This window comes from Sander vitreus, chromosome 8, assembly GCF_031162955.1.
Source record: "Sander vitreus isolate 19-12246 chromosome 8, sanVit1, whole genome shotgun sequence".
NCBI classification, from domain to species: Eukaryota; Metazoa; Chordata; class Actinopteri; order Perciformes; family Percidae; genus Sander; species Sander vitreus.
Window position 1 is genome coordinate 30,901,633 of NC_135862.1, and position 20,208 is coordinate 30,921,840.

A 20,208-nucleotide genomic window follows, 5' to 3' on the forward strand; every position below is an offset into this window, starting at 1 on the left:
ACACACACACACACACACACACACACACATCTTTGTGGGGACCCGTCATTGACATAATGCATTCCCTAGCCCCTTACCCTAACCTTAACCATCACAAATAAATGCCTAAACTTAACCCTTACCCTCACCCTTACCATAACCTAATTATATCCCTAATCCTAAAACCAAGTCTTAACCCTCAAACAGCCCTTTAAAGTTGTGGGGTCCAGCATTTTGGCCCCACAAAGCTGTCCGGACCCCACAAGTATACTGTATTCCCGGTTTTTGGACCCCACAAATATAGTTAAACAAGAACACACACACACACACACACACACACATATACACACACACAGAGACACACACACACACACACACACACACACACACACACACACACACACACACACACACACACACACAAATGACGTGCCCCTACAGCCAGCTGGCACCTGCCTCTCTAGCGAAGGACACTAACTAGTATGGAGTTTACAACTAGCGGGCTAACAATGAAGGATAACAGAGTTAAAACAAAAGTAAAAAGTAGGCTACAAAACAACAGGTTAGTTTGTGCGTCAGTAAATTGGTCTACATGTTTGGCAAAATTGCTTTACATGCTGAAACACTGAACATTTATGTTACTTAGATAGTAGATATTACAAAAAACATTGGCAGTTATAGAAGAGCTTGGAATGATGAAGAGCTTGGAACAAATCATCTCTCAGTCTATACAGAATAAAACGGATCCATACCAGTTACCAGTACAACAGGAGGAGATCATCTTCGGAGCCACACAAGACACCCACATTGTTCCAGTCACAGTTCACAACCAACCCATAAAGTAAACCTCATCATTCACATATATGGGGGGTGCACATAGACAGTGCATTGTCCTGGACACACCAAGTGGATTTCAACTGCAATAATGTAAAACGGAGGATTTACTTTTTAAGGAGACTTAGGTCATATGGAGCCAGTAAGAAAATTCTCTATCTGTTCTTCTGCTCGACCATTGAAAGTGTCCTGCAGTATGGAGGCTCAGTCTGGTACAGTGGCCTCTCAGACCAACTAAAAGGTGGTGGGTCACTCTGTGGAAAATTCCTTCCTCAAGAGCTGCACTAAGCATACCCACAGACTGGCGGGGAAAATCTCCATGGACCCTTCTCATGTTTTACATGACAAATACCAACTTCTGCCAAAAAAGGAGCGCAAGGAGGTGATCAACAACCCCCCCACGCACACATCCCCCCCACTTGGGACTGTGCTGCGCCCCCCCCAAATCCACCCCACTCAACACGCACTGTGATTATACACCCCCCATTTTGTGTGACCTCATCTTAAGTGTGAAACACTTAAGAGTTACCAGTTATTTATATCTGTGTTCATAAGTACATACATACATACAAAAGTAGGAACAATGCTTTATAAATGATGCATTAAGTATTTCCTAATACTTAACTGATGCTTCATAGTGTGTAGTTATTATAATGTGCTACCTATAATAAAGTGTTACCAAAAAGACTTATACAACTTATACTTTAAAAATAGCATACAGTAAACTTTTATTGACGTAATGTGTAAGCAAAAACCAAGACATGGCCAAAGGAAATGAAACCTGAAACATGAGATGATAAATTCTCTTTCTATAAATCTGTCTCACCACATTTGGTATGAATACCACACAGTATAGATTTAACTTTTGCTGTGTCGTCAAAACGGAGTTTAATATAAAGGCTACTGGTGGACACAGTGTGTGACAGTAAAGATCTGGGAGTTCCTGCTTGTGGTAAAACTTCTTTCTTAAGCTTAAGGCCATTTTATTAATCTTATTTAAGAAATAAGTTATGAAAATAGAAACATTTGTTGACTGAATCTTGTGTTTACTCTAACAACAAAAACTGTTTTGAACAGGATTGGGGAATACTGTTGACAGAGAGGAGGTCAGGTAAGGAAACTTTTAAATGCTATATTTTTTCTTTAAAAGCCTAATACATTAGGCGCCTGGGTAGCTCACCTGGTACAGCGCGCGCCCACATATAGAGGCTCAGTCCTGGACGCAGTGGCCGCAGGTTCGCTTCCGACCTGCAGCCCTTTGCTGCATGTCATTCCCCCTCCTCTTTCTCCGCCTTTAAGTCTAAGCTTTAAAATGCCAAAAAAATAATCTTAAAAAGCGTAATATGTAAAATGTGCAAACTATTTCTCATTCGTTGAATTTCTGCAGTTATTCATCCAAGAATTTGTACTAAACTTAACAATATGTTAGCATTTATTCTCAGTAACAACTAAGTCTGAAAAGGATTGAATCACTTTGAAGTCAAAGCCCACCTGTAACGATACCATGACATGGTTTCAGTTTGGATATGTTCAGCAGAATTTCAAGTTTAATTGGATGGAATTGAAAACAATATTAGTCTAAGATGACATTTCCTTTGTAATTATCTAACAGACATCAGCCGCCACCATGAGTACGGACTCGGAGATGGCCATTTATGGCAAAGCTGCCATTTACCTTCGTAAGCCAGAAAGGGAGAGAATTGAGGCTCAAAGTGCACCATTTGATGCCAAGAGTGCCTGTTACGTGACCGATGTCAAGGAGCTGTACTTGAAGGCCAAAATCCTCAAGAAAGATGGTGACAAAGTCACCGTCGAAGTCCTGACCACTAAGGAGGTTAGTATCATGAAGTCAGAATCAACCGGCAGAATCAATATGATCAGTTCTCATTGTGACAAATGTCCTGTTCCAGGAGAAGACAGTAAAAGAAGCTGACGTCTATCCAATGAACCCTCCCAAGTATGACAAGATTGAGGACATGGCCATGATGACCCATCTCAATGAAGCCTCTGTGCTGTATAACCTCAAAGAGCGTTATGCAGCATGGATGATCTACGTAAGACAATCTGCCTAATGAGAAAAGAGAACTATTGCAAATTTCTATACTTGTAGGAAACATAGAGTTAACTGTTGAAGCTCTATGATCACTTTCAGACCTACTCTGGGTTGTTCTGTGCCACTGTGAACCCCTACAAGTGGCTCCCAGTGTACGATGCTGAATGTGTAACCGCCTATAGAGGCAAGAAGCGTATGGAGGCCCCACCCCACATCTTCTCTGTCTCTGACAACGCTTTTCAGTTCATGCAAACTGGTAAGTCATTACCAGAACAATTTATCAGTATATGAGGTTTCTGTTGCAGTGAAACACAGTAAATTATTTTGTTTTTTATTCAACAGATAGGGAGAACCAGTCTGTCTTGATCACGTGAGTTTATTACATTAACATCTGTACACTTTAACCATAGTTAAATATCTTAATCAAGTTCTTATAAGTCTGTGTCTATACCTAGTGGAGAATCTGGTGCTGGAAAGACTGTGAACACCAAGCGTGTCATCCAGTACTTTGCAACAATTGCAGTTGGTGGACAGAAGAGGGACACATCAAAGGTATGTTACTGTATAATGATTACAATTCAGGGTTCTTCTGTATGAAATATTTTTCCAGGGAAAATAATTTCAGGGTTATTTTCTAATAGCAATTCTAAACCTGGATTATAGGGGTCACTGGAGGATCAGATTATTGCAGCCAATCCCCTGCTGGAAGCCTATGGTAACGCCAAAACTATTAGGAATGACAACTCTTCTCGTTTTGTAAGTATGGAACAATTTCTACACATTAGAGAGGTCTTGTTACAGATTGCCAATGTGGAGGGACATAACAAATCCTTTGTTCCAAACAGGGTAAATTCATCAGAATCCATTTCGGCACAACTGGCAAACTGGCTAGTGCTGATATTGAGACATGTAAGTAATAATACTCATAGTACATTTAAACGACTGAAATTGAGAATTGGCCAGACTGTAATTTATTAACAATATTTGTAGATCTGCTGGAGAAGTCCAGAGTGACATTCCAGCTTCCTGATGAAAGAGGCTATCACATCTTCTATCAGATGATGACTGCACACATGCCTGAGCTGATTGGTAAACAGATTGAGAGCACATTGTTTTACCTGTTTTCATATGAAACAAATGTTCTGACGTTTCCACCCTTTTGTCATGTCCAGATTTGGCACTCATCACAACCAACCCCTACGATTTCCCCATGTGTAGCATGGGTCAGATCACTGTGGCCAGCATTGACGACAAAGTTGAGCTGGAAGCCACTGATGTGAGTGATCTCCACGTCATAGTATTTAAAATATGTTTGCATTAAATGCAACATAAAAATTCCCATTGCACTTTTCTAAAACGTTTTGTGTGGACCTCTTTTGAACCCAGAACGCCATTGATATCCTGGGCTTCACTAATGAAGAGAAGGTAAGCATCTACAAGTTGACTGGTGCTGTGCTCCACCATGGTAACATGAAGTTCAAGCAGAAGCAGCGTGAGGAGCAGGGTGAGCCTGATGGCACAGAGGGTGAGTATTGAATGTCAGCTCAAAGTGTATCGCTTGGGGAAAAAGAGAAATAAATGCCACTGGTGTCTGTTTACATCATGATGGAAATCTCTGAACTATTTTCAGAGGCTGACAAGGTTGCTTACTTGCTGGGTCTGAACTCCGCTGACATGCTCAAGGCTCTGTGCTATCCCAGAGTGAAGGTCGGAAATGAGTATGTCACCAAGGGACAGACTGTACCTCAGGTAAACATGAAGTATCAATATCCTACAATAAACAGATTAGTTATGTTAGATCTAGTAAAATAATGTAGCATGTTTTTTTTGTTTTGTTTTTTTAATAAAATACAATGGTAGTGTTCAATATACCAAATTGATACTTTGGAAGACTTTTACACATTGACACATTACACATACTAAATGCATAATGTAGAATAAGTCTAGGAAAATTTTAGATTTTCTTTAAATTTTTAGATCTTTTGTATTATTTATATGACAATTGAGGTGGACGTTCAAACCATGCATGTTTGGAACAGGCCGATTGCTTGGCCTGTGGTGTTGGTGCTTGCAGCTTTCTTGAGAACTGCACATACAATCAACGCAATGCTCACACTGCGCTTCCTTGGGTCCTGAGCAATACACCTGCCATGGCATAGTTGCATCACATAACCAAGCCGCGTCTACTCACGGTCAGAAACACATTAGAAATACAGTGGTTCAGGGGGGAAAACATTAAGAGAAAACTCATTAGGCAAGTCAGGCAACTGCCTTGGGGGCCAGACGTAAAAGGGCCCCAGACAGCTGTAGATGTATTTTGATTCATGATGTAAAATATAGATTGTTACAATTCTAACTCATTGTACCCTGAAATAACTTAGAAAGCACAAAAAAAATATGCAACTTACTTCCACTTCAGTGGAAACCGTTGTACTGCTACATGTATCTGCTGCCAGGAGGAAGAGAGGCTTTGCCAGGTCAGGCATCGCAATAACGTTATAACGTTTTGCTTAGAAGTGGTGAATTTACCGCTCACAATAATTTAAATATGATACAGTGTCTTATTTTTTTGAGTTTCCTCTTAGCAAAGTTCTCACTTTGGGAGTTAATCAAAGTGTGAGGGCCCTCTTGGTTCATCCTGGTTCAGACTACGGAGCCGTGTTTTTGTTTAATTACCCTCGGCTACAGTAGTTTGCACGCATTACCTCAGAGGGCTAACTTGGCTTCCTTACTTTATTAGATCTCTTCTTTTTATACATAGAAGAGTCTGTTTTTATCCGTACGTGCTGCGTGTTACGTACTTTGCGCATTTGGGTCACCACATTCAACCGGACTGACTCAGAGATTCCTGCCTTTATTAGAGAGATTAGAAGAAATTCAAAATGCCAGTAATCCATGATTTTACAAAAAGGCTTGACTGACCTTAATCAAATCACATCCTTGTTTTTATTCAGGTGATGAACTCTGTGACTGCCCTGGCCAAGGCTATCTATGAGAGGATGTTCTTGTGGATGGTCATTCGTATTAACCAGATGTTGGACACTAAACAAGCGAGACAGTTCTACATTGGTGTCCTGGACATTGCTGGTTTTGAAATCTTTGACGTAAGCTTCATTTCAAACAACTCAGAAGCTGGTGAATTTTTCATGACAGAATCATTCTTATTGCCTTCATAAGATTATACAGATTTTTTGTCCCCTCACAGTTCAACACCTTGGAACAGCTGTGCATCAACTTCACCAATGAGAAACTACAACAGTTTTTCAACCACACCATGTTTGTCCTGGAGCAAGAGGAGTACAAGAAGGAGGGTATTATCTGGGAGTTCATTGACTTTGGCATGGACTTGGCTGCCTGCATTGAGCTCATTGAAAAGGTAATCAATTAATTTGGTGATTATGTATAATTGTTCTTAAATTGACTTTAATGTATCAGTTAATGACATACTTCTTCCCACTTTTTTCAAGCCCATGGGAATCTTCTCCATCCTTGAAGAGGAGTGCATGTTCCCCAAGGCCACAGACACATCCTTCAAGAACAAGCTGTATGACCAGCATCTTGGCAAATCAAAGACATTTGAAAAGCCTAAGCCTGCCCCAAGAAAGGCAAGGCTGAAGCCCACTTCTCCCTGGTGCACTACGCTGGTACTGTGGACTACAATATTATTGGCTGGCTGGACAAGAACAAGGATCCACTGAATGACTCTGTCGTTCAGCTCTACATGAAATCCTCAGTGAAAGTGCTGGCTATCTGCTTCCCTCCTGTTGTTGAGGGTATGATACAGTCAAATTTAACACATTTTAAGGTTATAATGTATATGTATTTTAAGGTTAAAATGTATATACATATGTTCATGTAAGTACTATGTCACTCTAACAAAACATGTCTACTTTAAATTATCAACAGAAACTGGTGGCAAGAAGGGAGGCAAGAAGAAGGGTGGTTCTATGCAGACTGTGTCTTCACAGTTTAGGGTAAGGCAAACCTATGTATACGTATATATACATATACATATATATTTATGTTCAAACTCAACTGTTACATGTCATGATAAGACTCACCATCTTGGATCTACAGGAGAACTTGGGGAAGCTGATGACTAACTTGAGGAGCACCCATCCTCACTTTGTGCGCTGCCTGATTCCCAATGAGTCAAAGACTCCAGGTAGATAGAGAACATAATCTCAAGAGATTATTTGAAGAGAGGGTTTGTTTGTTAATATGGTTTACTTTATGCTGTGCTAGTATTTATTCTAACAATTAATTAAAAAATATACTTTTACAGGTCTGATGGAGAACTTCCTGGTCATCCACCAGCTCAGGTGTAACGGTGTGCTGGAGGGTATCAGAATCTGCAGAAAAGGTTTCCCCAGCAGAATCCTCTACGCTGACTTCAAGCAGAGGTATCAATAGATATTTTAATAGAATTTTGATAAAGATTATTAAAAGAAAATGCTCACACTGACCATTAACTCTTTCATAAAAAGGTACAAGGTGCTGAATGCCAGTGTCATCCCTGAAGGCCAGTTCATTGACAACAAGAAGGCTTCAGAGAAACTGCTTGGGTCAATTGATGTCAATCATGATGAGTACAAATTCGGCCACACCAAGGTAAACACCTGGCTTTCCTTATTTAACTGACGAATAATGACCGAGGAGGTTAGGTTGTTCAGTCCAGTGTGTGTTCATGTTTTTCTGTTAATTATATAGCAGAATATGTCAAAAGTACTTACGTGATTGTAGAGTTTGGTGCCAAGGAACAAGTGATATATTTTTATTATAGAGGCAGGGAAGCCTGCAAATGGCCATTTATAAAACACCTTTGACTTAAAACCCCTGAACCATGTGGGGAAGGTGAAAATCTTTTTAGTTTTTGTTTTACAGGATGTGACGTATCTACTATCTGAGTTCATCCTACATTCATTTGTGTTTGATCAGGTGTTCTTCAAGGCCGGTCTTCTGGGTGTCCTTGAGGAAATGAGAGATGAAAAACTGGCAACTCTGGTCACCATGACTCAGGCTTTGTGCCGTGGTTATGTCATGAGAAAGGAGTTTGTGAAGATGACGGAGAGGAGGCATGTTGAAAACAGCTCATTCTAAACGATGGTACGAAAAATCAATAACAATATTGTCCCTAACAACTACTTCTTGTCTGCAGGGAAGCCATATATTCCATCCAGTACAATATCCGCTCATTCATGAATGTCAAACACTGGCCATGGATGAAGGTGTACTACAAGATCAAGCCTCTGCTGAAGAGTGCTGAAACTGAAAAGGAGCTGGCAAATATGAAGGAGAACTATGAAAAGATGAAAACTGACTTGGCTGCTGCCCTAGCCAAGAAGAAGGATCTGGAGGAGAAGATGGTGTCCCTTCTGCAGGAGAAAAATGATCTGCAACTGCAAGTAGCAGCTGTAAGTACACATCAACATACAGTTGTGCTTTTTCATGCATCTCAAAGTGTATGTGCTAACATCACCATCTGTTCTCAAATTTTTACCTAGGAATCAGAAAATCTGAATGATGCTGAAGAGAGATGTGAGGGACTTATCAAGAGTAAGATTCAGATTGAGGCCAAACTCAAAGAGACAAATGAGAGACTGGAGGATGAAGAGGAAATCAATGCTGAGCTCACAGCAAAGAAGAGAAAGCTGGAGGATGAATGCTCTGAGCTCAAGAAGGATATTGATGACCTGGAGCTTACCTTGGCCAAAGTGGAAAAAGAGAAACATGCCACAGAGAACAAGGTTCGTAAATAATAATCTGTCTATCAGATCAAGTAAGATTATAATGATTACTGTTAAAACACAAGCTATTTCTTGCACACCTAGGTTAAGAACCTGACTGAGGAGATGGCCTCTCAAGATGAGAGCATTGCTAAGTTGACCAAGGAAAAGAAAGCCCTTCAGGAGGCTCATCAGCAGACTCTTGATGACCTGCAGGCTGAGGAAGACAAAGTCAACACTCTGACCAAAGCCAAGACCAAGCTTGAGCAGCAAGTGGATGATGTAAGTTTACAAAGTCTCTTGGATTGGCAAAGCAGGATTCTTCTTCTTGAATGTGATGGTTAAAAACTCATCTTATTTCTTAGCTTGAGGGTTCTCTGGAGCAAGAGAAGAAGCTCCGTATGGACCTTGAGAGAGCCAAGAGAAAGCTTGAGGGTGATCTGAAACTGGCCCAGGAATCCATCATGGATCTTGAGAATGACAAGCAGCAGTCTGATGAGAAAATTAAAAAGTAACTACATTTTTCAATTTGTATAACCATTCTTTTAACAATTTTGGTCAACTGCATGAACTCTATGTATTTCATCTAAACTTCTCACAGGAAGGACTTTGAAATCAGTCAGCTGCTTAGCAAGATTGAAGATGAGCAGTCACTGGGTGCTCAGCTTCAGAAGAAGATCAAGGAGCTCCAGGTGATATATTGCATTACACATAGCATTTCTGCATGTGTTCCCAATTTTGTGTATTTAAAAGTGAAAGTTTACTGAAATACATCACATCTATATTCAACAGGCTCGTATTGAGGAACTGGAGGAGGAGATTGAGGCTGAGCGTGCTGCTCGTGCCAAGGTTGAGAAGCAGAGAGCTGACCTCTCCAGGGAACTTGAGGAGATCAGTGAGAGGCTAGAAGAGGCCGGTGGTGCCACTGCTTCTCAGATTGAGATGAACAAGAAGCGTGAAGCCGAGTTCCAGAAGCTCCGTCGTGATCTTGAGGAGTCCACTCTGCAGCATGAAGCCACTGCTGCTGCTCTTCGCAAGAAGCAGGCTGACAGCGTTGCTGAGCTGGGAGAGCAGATCGACAACCTCCAGCGTGTAAAGCAGAAGCTTGAGAAGGAAAAGAGTGAATACAAGATGGAGATTGATGACCTCTCCAGCAACATGGAGAATGTTGCTAAAGCAAAGGTACACAATGCATTACATGCTATTTTATTAACTAAATAAGTATAGTGAATAATGTAATTAATATTATAAATGAAATCTGATCACTGATGTCATCCTATTTTCCTTAGGGAAATCTTGAAAAAATGTGCCGTACTCTTGAGGACCAACTCAGCGAACTGAAGACCAAGAATGATGAAAATGTCCGTCAAATCAATGACACAAGTGCACAGAAAGCACGTCTCCTGACAGAAAATGGTATCTACAAGCTATCAGTGAATGATCTGTTGTGTATGTTATTGAAAAACGTGACACAAACTAATGTATCATGACATCTTTCACACAAGGTGAGTTCAGCCGTCAAGTTGAAGAGAAAGAAGCTCTTGTCTCCCAGCTGACCAGAGGCAAACAGGCATTCACACAGCAGATTGAGGAGCTGAAAAGACGTATTGAAGAGGAGGTTAAGGTAAGAAACATTTAAGTGAGTGTGTATTGGTATTATTAGTTTGTGATTCTGGAATTTTGTCAATTCAATCATATGTCTCACACCAGGCCAAGAATGCTCTTGCCCATGGACTGCAATCAGCCCGCCATGACTGTGATCTGCTGAGGGAGCAGTTTGAGGAAGAGCAAGAGGCCAAGGCTGAGCTGCAGCGTGGAATGTCCAAGGCCAACAGTGAGGTGGCTCAGTGGAGAACTAAGTATGAAACTGATGCTATCCAGCGCACTGAGGAGCTTGAGGAATCCAAGTGAGTAACATTCAAATAATGTAATGGCGGCATTTTCATTTGGAGCAAACATTTTACTCTGTTTTCATATGATCATTCAGATCCATAAAAACATGCTATTACCATAATAGCCCAAATAATAGGCTAATTAGAAATTTACCCCATTTTCCAACACCTGTTATTTTGAAAAATACTCACTATGCTAAGTGCATTATGCTTTTCAACAAATCACAATGACACTAGCCAGTAGGCTAAATTCAAAAAGAATACGTGCTGTAGTAAAGACACAAACGTCTAGTACTTAAATGTAATATGAGAAGCACCTTCCGAGATACAATTTACAGAAACGTTATGATGAAAATGCCGAGACAGTGTTTGTATCTCATATATGGATTTGCTGTTACATAATGTGGTAAGAACCCAAGTTGCAGATTCCTGTTACTAAGGCTTCAGGTAGCATAACAGTTTTTAGTTGAAAACAAATCTTTTCCTTTTTTCAAACAGGAAAAAGCTGGCTCAGCGTCTTCAGGAGGCTGAGGAGCAGATTGAGGCAGTGAATTCCAAGTGCGCTTCTCTTGAGAAAACCAAACAGAGGCTCCAGGGTGAGGTGGAGGACCTCATGATTGATGTGGAGAGGGCCAATGGGCTGGCTGCCAACTTGGACAAGAAGCAGAGGAACTTTGACAAGGTAGCATTGTTTACTCTGTGTGGCCGAGCCACACAAACAATAATCTCGCATTGCCAGACCTTCCTCCACCACGCTACGGAGGAAGGTCTGGCTAATCCACACAGCATTCCGGGATGGGAGAGAAACGTGCTCTGGTTTATTGGCATTTCTTTAAACCAATCACAATCGTCTTGGGCGGCCCCGGACACAATGACGGTTCCTCTGCAAAATAGCCTCGGGAAGGAACTTGTTTTGGTGGAACGTGTACATTCAAAAGTCGTTTTTGTTGTGCAACTCAGATTGGACAGATAGTCTAGCTAGCTGTCTGGATTTAACCTGCAGAGAGCTGAGGAGCAGTTAACCATAGTCCTCAAAAATCCACCGGAGTTTAAAATGCTAACACAAAGAAAGGGGAAAGTGTGGGACATCTGGCGGAATTTCCGGCGGCACCTGAACAATCCCGGAAGAGGAACGCCATCGATGCAGACTAAACAAACAATGAAATATGTATGTATTTGTCTTCATGTTGTTAAATAACCAACTTGACTGTGTTATTCAGGTGTTGGCAGAGTGGAAACAGAAGTACGAGGAGGGTCAGGCCGAGCTCGAGGGAGCACAGAAGGAGGCTCGTTCTCTCAGCACTGAGCTGTTCAAGATGAAGAACTCTTATGAGGAATCTCTGGATCAGCTGGAGACCATGAAGCGTGAAAACAAGAACCTGCAACGTGAGTTCTACATGTAGTAGTTACACTGTATTCACTGTATTCAAAATGTTAGAATAAAGTGTTTATATTTTATGTTTTAAGGCTTAACAATATAAAACACATGTATCTCTCTGCAGAGGAGATCTCAGATCTGACTGAACAGATTGGTGAGACTGGCAAGAGCATCCATGAGCTGGAGAAGTCCAAGAAGCAGGTGGAGACCGAGAAGGCTGAGATCCAGACAGCTCTTGAAGAGGCTGAGGTACATTTTCTTCTGGGGACATCTTCTGAAAAAAAATCTAAATCATGGACAAATATACTTTAAAAAGATGTAAAGGCAGAAATTAATATTTTATTCTTTGATATCATCAGGGAACTCTGGAACACGAAGAGTCTAAGATCCTGCGTGTCCAGCTGGAGCTCAACCAGATTAAGGGTGAGGTGGACAGGAAGCTGGCAGAGAAAGATGAGGAGATGGAGCAGATCAAGAGGAACAGCCAGAGGGTGATTGACTCCATGCAGAGCACTCTGGATTCTGAGGTCAGGAGCAGAAACGATGCCCTGAGAATCAAGAAGAAGATGGAGGGAGACCTGAATGAGATGGAGATTCAGCTGAGCCACGCCAATCGCCAGGCTGCTGAGTCCCAGAAGCAGCTGAGGAACGTGCAGGCCACACTGAAGGTATTGTTAGACACAGAGCTGTTGCAAGACTATAATGCAGGTACATTGTGGCATTCATGTGAATACTTTCCTGATATTTTGTTCACTAGGATGCACAACTGCACCTCGATGATGCTGTCAGAGCACAGGAGGAGTTCAAGGAACAAGCTGCTATGGTGGATCGCAGGAATGGTCTGATGGTAGCTGAAATTGAGGAACTTAGAGTTGCTCTGGAACAGACGGAGAGAAGTCGCAAAGTCGCTGAGCAGGAGCTGGTGGACGCCAGTGAGCGTGTTGGACTTCTGCACTCTCAGGTGACCAAGCCCAATTTTTTCTTCAATAATTCAAAAAAACACATTTTTAAAAGGGAACTATTATATAGCATTTTCAGGTTCATATTTGTATTTTGTGTTCGTACTAGGACATGTTTACATGCTTTCATGTTCAAAAAACCATTCCTCAAACTGCCCATTGCTGCTGCACCTGTATTCACCATGGATGTATAAAGAGAACGTATTCACCCTCTGTCTAAGACACTTTGTAGGAGTGTCTGTCTCTTTAAGCCCCCCTCAAAAAAAAAAAATGTTTCAGAAGTAATGTGACCTGGGGAGAATCAAAGCCCGTCTACGGAAAGCCGTTTCACTCCCTATTCAGCCCCATTGTACCTACTTTGGTTGCAGTTCCACCAGAGTTCCACTGGGGGTGATCGCGGTCCAGTGCAAAATTAATGGGACTCTATGGAGCTAGAGGCTAAATGAATGGGACTCTATGGAGCTAGACGGCTACATTTGTCTCTTTCGCCTCATTGTCGTTGAGAAATCTCAGATTTGATTGTAGTTTTTGCAAGTTCAACATGGATTATAGGTCAAAAGTTGAATGAACGAGTACTTGTGTCCTTTCGATTTCTTACAGGTTGAGTCGTTGTTGCCCATAACACGCTAGCATTCTGCTAATGAATGCTGATTGGTCAGTGAAGGACTGATTACGATCGGAGATCCCGCTTGACGGCATCCGAAGCAGAGCCAGAATGTCAGAGTGAATATGTCGGCGTGGTCTTTAAAACATTAGCAAACCTCTTTCTAGCACGTGTATTAACAGGGAGAGCCTAACCTGTCAGCTGTGTTGTCGATACCTCGAGAGAAAAAAGAGCTTGCCGTAAAGCAGTATCTCTGGCCGTATATGTGTATGACGTCATTGACATTTTAAAAGGCTTTTTAGAACAAAAAAGCCACTTTAAAAAAAATCTAACACCCAGCAGTGTGTATTTTCTTAGCCTCCCCTTTCAAATGCAACATTCAAATTACTAGACAAAAAATGATATCCTGAGAAAAGTGGATTTTGAGGGGTATAGCTCCAAAGAGTCCCATTCATTCTGCACTGGCCTGTGAGCGCCCCCTATATGGAATTCTGGTGGAACTGCAACCAGTTCAGAAGCCGGAAGTAACAAGGGAGTGGAACTTCTTCCCATATTAGAAATTCTTTGGGAGAATTTAACAACATTGGCAGCCAAGATAACAGCTTTTACTGCCGTTAGCATGTAGCTACATGGCACAATGTTAACACTGCAGTAGCTTAAAGCTCAGTCCCCCTACAGGTTGTTTCATTGGAACTACAGCACGGCTGTAGTTCGAGCGGCTGTAGTTCGAGCGGCTGTAGTTCTCACGGGGATTTCTCTGAAATACTTTTACCTCATTATTTGTAATAATACGGAAAAGCATAATGTGTCCACTTTAAATAACACGGGGAAATCAAGCATGTGATGACTAAAGTGCCTAAATCTTGTTTTGCCTATTAGAACACAAGCCTTCTGAACTCCAAGAAGAAGCTTGAGTCTGACCTGGTCCAGGTCCAGAGTGAAGTGGATGACACTGTTCAGGAAGCAAGGAATGCAGAGGAGAAGGCCAAGAAGGCCATCACTGATGTGGGTTTGCGTTTTTAATTGTTCTCACTTTTAATCCAGTATGTTTTTTCAAGACACATTGACAGCACCATTATGTAATTATCTTATATAACAGTTTCAAAATCATGTCTATGCTACACTGATTTACAATGGGGAGACTGGGGCCACTAAATAACATGTTATGCTGTCTCCTCTAGGCTGCTATGATGGCTGAGGAGCTGAAGAAGGAGCAGGATACCAGCTCCCACCTGGAGAGGATGAAGAAGAACCTGGAGGTCACTGTTAAGGACCTGCAGCACCGCCTGGATGAGGCTGAGAACCTGGCCATGAAAGGTGGCAAGAAGCAGCTCCAGAAACTTGAGTCCAGGGTAAGAAAAGAAAGAATTTGCAGAGCTCAACTTATAAAAAAAAAAAGAAAGAAAGAAAAGATGTATACTTATTTCATTATTGTTCATTGAAGGTGCGTGAACTAGAGGCAGAGGTTGATGCTGAGCAGAGACGCGGAGCAGATGCCATTAAGGGTGTCCGCAAATATGAGAGGAGGGTGAAGGAGCTCACCTATCAGGTACAGTCACTTTGATAGTTAACATGCAAATCAACTTAACATACACAAAAAATATATAATATTTTTTACTATTAAATAAACTTTAACAGACTGAGGAGGACAAGAAAAACGTTGCCAGGCTGCAGGATCTAGTTGACAAGTTACAGCTCAAAGTCAAGGCCTACAAGAGGCAGGCTGAGGAGGCGGTAAGGACAATATATATATTTTCAACACTGAAAGCTTGATACTGTGGCAGATTTATTGCACACAAAGTAGACCTTTGGTCTTTTAGGAGATTTAAAAATCTCAATATCTATGGTTTTTCAGGAGGAGCAGGCCAACACTCATCTGTCCAAGTGCAGGAAGGTGCAGCATGAGCTGGAGGAGGCTGAGGAGCGCGCTGACATCGCAGAGTCCCAGGTCAACAAGTTGAGAGCGAAGAGCCGTGACTCTGGCAAGGTAAACATATACACATCAGCTTTATGTATTAATGTAACCAAATAAAATTCCTCCCACTGTGATTTATGTCTCACAATACTTTAGTCATGACTGAAAAAAATGACCATGATTCCCTTTAAGCCTCATTATTATTATCAATGGACAAAACTTTCACAGAGTATGATGTGTACAACAAGTAATACTAGTAGTATTAATTGTTTAATTTTTTTTTTCAGGGAAAAGACGCAGCTGAGTAAAGAACTTCAGCTGATGGGCTGTTTCTAATCATATAATATGATGTGAAATATACCACAATAAAATTGTGATTTTGTTTTTAAATGGCATTGTCTGATTTTTTATTTTTTTTAAATCTGCGTCCTCTCAGAGATAGGAAATGTGAGCTCAACAAAATGTTACAATCTTTATTGCAATGGCTGGCTACAACATGAAGTACGCTGCATAGTTTTTTTTATAGGATGGGGGCTGTTTTAATGTCAACAATAAACAAAAATACAGTATATACCTGAGGTAACCATCTGTAATATTTGAGGTCTGTGATATGGAGAAAAAAAATCTGCCCCCAATCTGCATGTAACGGCATTCAAAATAAATTCTCACTTTGAAGCTTTCTTTGAAGGCCAACATTTTTGTATTTAAGAGTTCAAATGTACCCTGGCACTCCAGGTTTGGACTTGATTAAAATGCATCTAGCTGTAGAATGTGACTAGTGCAGGAATCTTCAACAGGGGGTCCGGGACCCTTAGTGGGTCCTCAAAAGCAATGCAGGGGGGCCACCAAATTATTGTCAATTTTTAAACGTTCTTTCATAAAAATTCAAAATTCTAAACATGAATCCAACATATAATTAGAAAATATAAATCCCCACTGCTTACTGGCCTATAGGTAAGGTCATAAGGTAGCCATCCACTGATACAGTTCTAAAGATTCACTGTATCACATGTATGTTGCCAGCAATTATAAGGCTATTTTAAAAGTTTAGTATTCTATGTACTAAAAAAGTATGTATCAAGGCTTTAGGACGCCCTACAAGTTATTGTAGGCCCAGTTTAATATGCAACTTCATTTTATACAATATATGTAGAAGGGGGGGTCCCTGCTCCATCTCTCTTTCAGTTAGGGACCGTTGGGTATTTATGGAATGGACCATCGGAGGAAAATAGGGGAGGGTCATGTCTTTTTATTCTTTGTTGAGGGAAGGGTCACCCAACATTTTTTAGTCTAGGAGGGGGGTCACCCAACTTTTGTATTTATGAAAAAAAGCAACATTTCAAAGTGGCTTGTTTGGTGCATATTTTTTCATGCAGCTCTTAGTCTCTGCCCTCCTTCGCTACCAGATGGGTCTGACCCATGAGTTTGCTGGGGGGCAGGGGGAGCACTGCCCCATGGTGGCTGAAACGGGTAATTGCATTGTTTAAAAATAATTAATTATATCTGGCATGACCAAATATTTTATAAATATCTTAAATAACACATCACATCAGATTTCATATACTGCTTTAGTAAAAAAAATATGACCTGGCAGACGATGGCAGCAGCAGGACGCAAAAAACGAAAGTTACTGTTGCACTAGTCTGGACATCTTGCCGTGCAACCTTGCAGTAAAGGTTTCCTAAATGCCATGTATATACATGTGACGTCAGCTTACTAATTGATTGCGGGTTTTGTGTAGATTTGGACTTTTATACGCATAATTGTTATTGTTACAATGTCATTTAAAATCTGCTTTAAAAATAAACATATATGTTTTGGAATATAATGTTCAGCTTCGGCAGCTTTACCTATGTGCTAAATATACCCTAGTGACGAGTCCATAGCAACCAGTGTTGAATTGGTTATTTCCCAGTGTCCTTTGCTGAATGGTCTCAATGTTTTATTGTTTTATTTCATGTGAATACTAGTTTACTAGAGGAGTAATTTAGTATTTGAAGTAATGCAGTAATGCAGGAAGTGCGCATTTAGTTTCCATGCTTATTGTGTTTTCACAACTATGTTAGTGAGTAAATCTACTGAAATGGCCACCACACCATAACAGAGGAGTATGATGTGTAAGATGAGAATGCAGAGGGTAACTCCGAAAGTGTCAGCAAGACCGGTAAGCAGAGGCGAAAGACAAGGAAGGTGAGCTACGCCATCTACGTATAGGCTACGAAGTTCTGAAGTAGATCCGTCCTGACACCGGCTTTTCCTCCAAGGCTATGGGCATCATGAACTCTTTTGTGAGCGACATTTTTGAGCGCATTGGCGGTGAGGCCTCTCGCCTGGCTCACTACAACAAGCGCTCCACCATCACTTCCAGGGAGATTCAGACCGCCGTCCGCCTGCTGCTGTCCGGGGAGCTGAGTACACCACCTCCAAGTAAACTTGTTGCCAGACCAACAAAACAAAGGCTCTTTTGAGAGCCACCCACTTTATCTAAATACATGTCCCTGTTGTCCTTAAGCTATATTGTTATTGACATCGTAGTAAAACTTTGATAAACGTGTAAATCTATGGTAGGCTAGTCATATAGAACAAACTGCAATCCTTGTCAAAGTCTGGAGTTCCAGGGTTCTCTTTCTTCCTTCCTTTTTTACTGTAGGCTATGCCCAAATTACAATGTATTCCTTTGCTCTGCACGTTAGATGCTAATTGCATTTCATTTTCTCAGTACCTACTGTAGGCTACCTGTTAAATCACATCTCATAAGTTAAACCTATTTACCCCCTTTATTGATTGAATAGAGCGGTTACAACAGCACAAAGACAGCAATAGTACAAATAAATAGAGACAGTAAAAAATGTGATAAGATGTAGGCTATATAAATGTATATCAAACTAAGATAAATAAAATAAAAGCTATAAATAGAAACTATACAAAAGCATATGGAGACAACATTGCAAGGTAAAGTGACAGTGGTGATCACGTGTAAATCCCTTCATGCTAAATAGAGCAACCAATAATCACAATAATCTGTCACACATAAACTATACAAAATATTCAGGTCTATGTGGTATTGTTGTAAAAGTTGTGAGATGGATTAGGCTAGATGGGGAACAAGTCATCTTCCTTACAATTTAGAGCAGCCAAACGTTGCCTGTCCACACAGGTTTTTTGACGGAGTTTCTCCCACCATACTCCCCATTCCTTTAATCCCTCGAGTCTTGATCCCGTCGATTTTTTGGTGGGTAAATAGGACATACATAGAAGCTCAAAATCCCATTGATACCCCTATCCTCTGCAAATCTCACATTTTGAAACTGCTGCTGAAAACGGGCGAATCTCAACAAAGCTGGAAGCTGACGTAAGCATCCCAACTCCTAGTCTTTGTCACGCCCCAACATTTGCATAGGCTACACTACTGACCTGAGGTCAGCTTAGTCTTCTGAATCTAGCTAGGTCATGCAGATCTCCAGAGGTCCGCTATTGAATTACTAAATTCACTTCTGAGACTTTTTTATGCGAGAAATCAACTATGTAGAGGTCAAATATGGGCCGTTTTACGAAAATTGATGGCTAATTGCAAATTTTGTCCGACTGTGTGTCGCAGTTCAGCAGGAGCTCAGCAGGCTACGTGAAGTGGCCGGTGCTGCCTCGCCGCCCGGCGTGTCCTACTTCATAGACTCCGGCTCGCTGTGAGCTAGCTGGATCTCCGTCACGAAGGGAAGCCCTGATGGAGCTCCAGGGCCTGCAGCTAGCCGCGATTCATAGGATTGAAGGGACAGTAGCAGCTAACGAAATCCCTAATGTTCACAAAAATTAATTAAATTCAAATCGGACACCATAGTTAGCTTTATAAGACCTAGGGGTACATGTTATGTAAGTGGCGTGATGAAATTCAAACTGTAAATACATGAAAGTTATGCCGAAAGTGTAGCAACGATCTTTTCCAATAGGATTAAATGGGACACATAGCCTAGCTTGCAGCTCCGGAGCTCCGCGGAGCCCCAAGCCCCGGTCGTCCAGTAGCCAAGAAACGGTGACTTTCACTGGGTATGGAGGTTGCCGCTTTCTTGTCAGACTGTGGAACTCCTGAAGTCCAACACGTCTTACTAAATCTGCAATTAGCCATCAATTTTCGTAAAACGGCCCATATTTGAGCTTTAAATCGTTGATTTCTCGCTTAAAAAAGTCTCAGAAGTGAACTTAATAACGAAATAGCCCGACAAACAATGTATACCTTTGCAGTGTCTGAAATATGAGACCTGCTGTCTCGTCTCCAATGTGTTTCTATGGGGTTCGCTCAAACCAATCAGCACACAGCTCATCTAAACATTCATGAGCATACCATATTTGGAAGAAAAGCTCTTGTTCCAAATAGAGCCATATTCACAGGGTAGTTAATGGCCTAATAAAATAGCATTCGGGCAATTTTCAGCCCAACCAATGTTACATCCCCTATTAGGAGACCTTAAGGAAGAGTGTAAAATACCCTATATAATCATTCTATCACCCCTTTAAACTTAAACAGCGAATGTAAGTCCAAACTGCCTGCGAGCTTCTCCTGTACTATACGGTAATTTCGTTAGCCTATTTTTACAAAAACATCTACTACGGAGCCATAACGTGAGATACAAGGTAATGGAGCCTTTTATACATTGTCTTGTTTCTTTAGAAATAAACAATGGACAAATAAAGTCTTTAAACGCTTCAGATGTAAAGTTATTTGCTGTCAAAGTGACGTCAAAATGAATGGCAGTCAATGGAATGCTAACGGGGGGTGAGTGCTTGTTAGCATCAAAATGGCGCCATAGGATCTACGCGTTGTGAGGAGAAGCTTACCTCCTTGGGCAAAGCAGAGAAAGGGGAGGTAACCTTGC

The 20,208-nt window shown here is 41.2% G+C and overlaps 1 pseudogene; it reads left to right on the forward strand.

The window, feature by feature from the left end:
* The first annotated feature begins 2,440 nt into the window (after positions 1-2,440).
* On the forward strand, positions 2,441-17,808 carry LOC144522761 (myosin heavy chain, fast skeletal muscle-like; annotated as a pseudogene).
* Positions 17,809-20,208: the final 2,400 nt, after the last annotated feature.